Source organism: Nicotiana tabacum, chromosome 1 (genome assembly GCF_000715075.1).
Source record: "Nicotiana tabacum cultivar K326 chromosome 1, ASM71507v2, whole genome shotgun sequence".
NCBI classification, from domain to species: Eukaryota; Viridiplantae; Streptophyta; class Magnoliopsida; order Solanales; family Solanaceae; genus Nicotiana; species Nicotiana tabacum.
Genome location: NC_134080.1, coordinates 221,350,968 through 221,356,574, shown reverse-complemented (window position 1 = coordinate 221,356,574; position 5,607 = coordinate 221,350,968).

The following is a 5,607-nucleotide window of genomic DNA, read 5'->3' as shown; positions in this document are numbered from 1 at the left end:
GAATTGAATGATGTTAAAACTAGTCTATGTGGTGAACTTGAGAAAAATAGGCAGCTTCAAGCTGAACTAAAGAAAGTAAAAATTGATCTTGAGAAATCTCTCAAGTGGACCTGGTCCTTAGACGCTGTCATTTCCATGTACTTCAACAATAGTGGAAACAGGCAGGGAATTGGGTTTCAAAAGGAAAAAACTCTTTACAACCCTCACAGCAAGTATGTCACAGTTTCTAATAACTAGCTTTGTACCCACTGTGGGAACAATGTGCATTTCAAAGAAAATTGCCAGGACAAGGTCCAATCTATTCATAAAAACAAATCTTTTATTGAAAAAGTGACTACTAAGGAGGGACCAGATACCACTCGCAAGAAATGAATATTGCTTGCATGGACTAGAAAAGCTATTATCCATCCCTTGTCTCATAACAAGGGACCAAAACTAGTTTGGGTTCCTAAATCTAACCCATAATTTATATGTGCAGGGAAAAATAAGAGGAAGCAGACTGTAATGGTTCATGAACAGTGGATGCCAAAAACATATAACTGTAACCACCATGGATTGTCTCTCACTGAAAGCCCTGCAGGAAAGGGAATGTATCCTTTGGAAATAATAAAAAAAAGGGGTACATTCTCATTATTATAAATGTTGGAAAGTATCTGCCACACTCGATTGAGAACGTGTACTATGTGGATTGCCTGAAGTACCTGTGTTAAAGGGAGCAAAGTAGAGTTCTTATCAAAAAGGGGTGCGCACAGTTACCAGTCTGGTAACTGGTGAAGTGGTCTTAGCGGCCAAAAGACACAAAAACATCTACTTCGCTGACCTTAAATCCCTACAATCTAGTGATATGAGCTACTTGAAGGCAGTTGATAATGATGCAAAACTTTGGCATAAAAGATTGGGACATGAAAACTTCTCACTTTTGAATAAACTGATTCAGAAGGACCTGGTTCGTAGGCTGCCAAATTTAAGATCCACCTAGACATTGTTTCTTAGAGCAAAGAAAGAGACTTTTGGAGTATTTGCGACATTTGTTAGGAAGATCCAAGTGGATATGGAACTTAAGGAAGCATGTATCAGATCTGACCACGGGATAGAATATGTCAACGCCAAATTTGATGAGTCTTGTAATAAAAATGGCATCACTCACAACTTCTCAGCACCAAGGACTCCACAGCTAAATGGTGTCGTTGAAAGGAAGAACAGAACTCTTAAAGACATGGGATAAACAATGGTCATCGATAAGGGAATCGCCAAAAAGTTCTGGGGAGAAGCAACAAACACTGCTTCCTTCTTGGTGAACAGGTGTATGATCAGGTCCCTCCTAAACAAATCCCCCAAGAGCTTCTCAACGGAAGAAAACTGAAGATAACTCATCTAAGAACCTTTGGATGCAAATGCTATGATCTCAACAAAAGGAAGGACCGGCTTGGGAAGTCCAATGCAAAAAGTGATGAAGGAATCCTTCTAAGATATTTCTCTTAAAGCAAAGTCTACAAAGTCTGCAACAAAAGGGCACAATGTGTGGAATGAAGTGGTCATGAGCTATTCAACAAAGACTCCTTCTTCTAACAAGGGAGGAAACAATAATGATCAAGATAATGAACCACTTTTGGTTCCTGGGAGATATCTGATGTTTCAAATGGCAAGGGTAATATGATGAGCTAGATGAAGGAGACAGGTAAAGACAATGCAACATTTTCTTTCACTTCTCAAAAAGGAACCTAGTACTTCAATTATTATAAACTGAAGCTGAAGAAAGAGGTGGAGATGTAGTGCAAGAGACTTCACAAGTAGCAGAACAAGGAGTGCAGGGAAACCCACTTAGTTCCTCTACTAATCAAAATCTCAGCTCCCATGTGGAACTGCATCATTTTGAAGGAAACAAAGTTATCTGGTGGTCAAGAAGAGCACATCTGGAATGACTCATTCTATTGGATCATCTCATGGGGTACGAGGAAATACAACCCAGCGGTTCTCTCAACAACTGAAGCAGACCGTTGCAGGTAAACACGTATGACGATCATAGAAGCTAAAGGTACAATGATGAACTGCAAAAGAAGAGCTGCTAAAATCTTTTTCAAAAACCGTTTGGGCATCAGTTTCCTGTACTACATGTTAGTAGTAATGTGTTGTCTTGTATGCTTTCTCAAAAAGGTTAACAAAATTAATTCAACTGCCACATCATCCGACTTTTCAAAGTCTGCATGTCATGTCTTGTCTTTCAAATCCCTTCACCTCCTCTACACGATAACGTTTTCCCAGAAACCTACCCCTATTTTCAAGACCCTTCAAAACCCCTTTCTCTCTTTTCTCATTATTAGCCTTTCTTTCCATAAAACTCTCTTTCTCCCTCACAACAAGTTCTGAACCTTCATTTCTTTTGTATCTCTGTGATCCTCTCTTTACTTCTCTTTCACTCAACTTCCCTACCAAATCCTCCTACAATGGCAATCGAACATTTGCTTCCTTCTCCCACCATTAACACCACTCTCACTTCTTTATCACCCTTAAAGTCATCTCTAGAAATTCACTCTTCCACTTTTTCCAATGCTACTGCACCTATACCTGTTTCCTCCTCACTTCCAATTTTTTTCCTCTATGTGAAACTCTATCTTCCTTCCATGTGTTGAAAACCCATGTCTCCTCATTCCTCTAATCTCACCAAAGAACACTCAGGAAGTGTTACCTCTCAGGTTTCAGAGGTCTCTGAGGATGATACTGATCAGTATCTGAACTCCTTCATTTTGAACTGAGTGGCTCTCACAGAGTCACTAGAAAAGGAAGCAGCGCACAATATTATGGCTATTGTTGCTGAGAGCCTGTTGAATGAAGGAGCCTATCTCTTGTCCGAGTATTAGGGGGAAGAAACTCCATTCCTAGGCGATGAAATAACCATTGTACTCTTCGAGTCTCTAGTCCATGAAACAGTTACAAAAAAATTTGTTGGAGGACCTGATTCTCTTCCAGATAAATCAACTCAGGAACCTCTTGTTTATCCTAAGCCCTTAAAATCCTCTTCCAAGTCACCCACTACTAGGTTGCTGCAGAAAGAGGCTTTCGAGTCTACCTTGCAGAAAGGTAAGAGAAGTGTCCAGACAAAAAAGTAGAGATTGATTAAACAAGGGGAATTTGTGACTGACAAAAATATTCCAGTAGCTGAGGTTGACAAAGATGCTCTAGAGGAACTCAGTTCCTTAGTAAAACGATCTAAAAAAATCCAGAAGTCTGTGGATGGAGCTTCCGATGAAGCTATTGAAAAATAAAGTGGAACATCCATGAATGGTAACAGTAAGTCTAACAAGAGTGTAGCTGAGCAAGCTATGTCTGAAGGAGATACTGTGGGGTTTAGAAGATGGAAAGGGAAATATGTTAAAGGATCTAGAAAAAGAAAACGGGAAACTGTAGGAGAATTTGGTTCTCTGAAGACCATACCTAGTGATAGTGGTCTTTGGCAGGAGAGATTGAGAACTCAGAAAGCCTTGTGGGGTCGTATGTTTGATCCGGCAATCTCAGAGATGGCGGGTATGAGGCAAATTCTGGAGATAGTGGAATTTTAGCAAGGGGAGCACTTGTTTCAGGAGAACGTGCCTATGGTGTACGAAGATGCGATACAAAATTTCTATGCATCTCTCTTCAATGTTGAGGGGGATCACATCTGTGTACTAGTAAATGGAGTAGACATGGTACTTGATGCTTCAGCATTTGGGAAGGTTCTCCAAATTCCATGTGAAGGAATGTCCTTAGTCAAAGGTGTCTGTGGTGCTAATTTTAGGAGAGCTATCATGAAAGAGCAAGCTATTCAGCAGGGGGAACAAGTACATAAGAAAGTGCTACTTCTTGAGTATCATCTTCTCTTTGAGCTAGTTAATAAGGTGTTTTTACCTCGCTCTGAGAGGCGGTCTATTGCTACAAAGTTTGATCTGGTCTTAATGGAGGCTCTTGATGAGTTTGTCCCGATCAATCTGCTAGCAATCATGATATATCATATGCAAAAAATGGCAAACTTTAAAGGTGGGAATCATGGGCTTCCATATGGCTTTCTCCTCACTCAAGCGTTTAAGTTTTACAAGGCTCCCTTGGGTAATCCCAAAGTGGGCACACACAAGCAAACCTTCTCTAAAACCACTCTGGAAGAATGTAAGTGCGTAGAAAAGATTGGTGGAAGCATCTCGACCATTTCTCAGCTGATCAATGCTCAAAATGCTGCTTCTGAAGAAATTAGAAGGTTGAGGGCTCAGAATGCCATACTAGAAACTCAGCTCAGTCAAGCTGTTAAAGAACCCGGTTCCGTTAATTTCACCAATGAAGAAATTGCCCGCTTGACAAAGGAAAATGATAAGCTTCGCACAAAACTACTTGAAGAGCAGTTGTCTGCAAATGCCCGACTGGACCTGGTTCTTAAGACACTCCTGCTTCCCTCTCCTTTAGATACCTTCTAGTGACCAGTTATCTTCTGTTATGATGTTTTGTGGCTGCTGTTTTATTTTTATTTGTCTTTTTGTTGATGGCATGCTGGATTTCACCATTACTGCTCCTATTTTGCTCATCCCATTGTTCATATCAATGAAACAACTCCTCTTTTTGCTTGAACAATGTTGTTTTCCTTTGGATTCTAACTTTCTGTCATATTGTGTGCACATATGTGGTATGAGTTGGCTGTGTTGAACTTCTTTATGATGTTTGCCTACTTGTGTATTTTTAATGATGCCAAAAGGGGAAAGTGTACAAAATGATTGAAACGAGGGATCTAAGTAAGGCGGAATCAAAAGGTTAGGGGGAATCTGCTTTTTGACAAGTTGATTGAAACAGGAGATCTGATTAAGGAGGAACTTGTGTAGTTCCTGGTACCTCATCTGGTTATTTCTCCTCTAAATAAATATTATCAATGTCTAAGTTTGTCATCATCAAAAAGGGGAAATTGATGGGTTTTCAATGTATTTGCCTTATGTTTCTTATGTTTTGATGATCTAACAAACTTAATGTTAAGAACCACATAGGGAACCTGACTCACTTGGTACATATTTCAAATGAACGAGGTTCATCCTGAACTCCAGCTAATGAACTGCTACAAAGAGGAACACGACAGGGACCTGATCCATTGGTGTTCTATGACAGCAGTACAAGTCAACTATACAGCTGAAAAGCAACTGCAGAAAATGACTGCCTGCAACTATACACGCGATAGTGCAGCTTATAGTGCAGTAGTCACTTCCCATTGGGAAGAGGCGTGTACCAAGAATTGACATCATCCTTGTGATGTCTTTGGTAGTATAACAACATGGTGCAAGACACAAGTTATTTACTTGAGCATTTAGTGATATTCTCTCAAGCATTAAAAAGTTTATCCAACATTGAAGTCATAAGTGTGTCAAGAACAAGAAGACAACTCCACTAAAGGATCAGTTTCACAATGAGTCTATGTGTACCCGTAGTTGAGTTGTAATCTTGTTATTTGTTCTTCATTGTAACTCCTATATTGCTTTCTTAGAAGCTGTGTTTTAGGAAACCCAAAATCACAAACCTTCTAAGTTTATGTTGTGACTAGAGTTAATCATAAGTTAAAATCTTTGTAACTAGTGAGTGACAAAGTGGCTTGTGGTAAGTGTA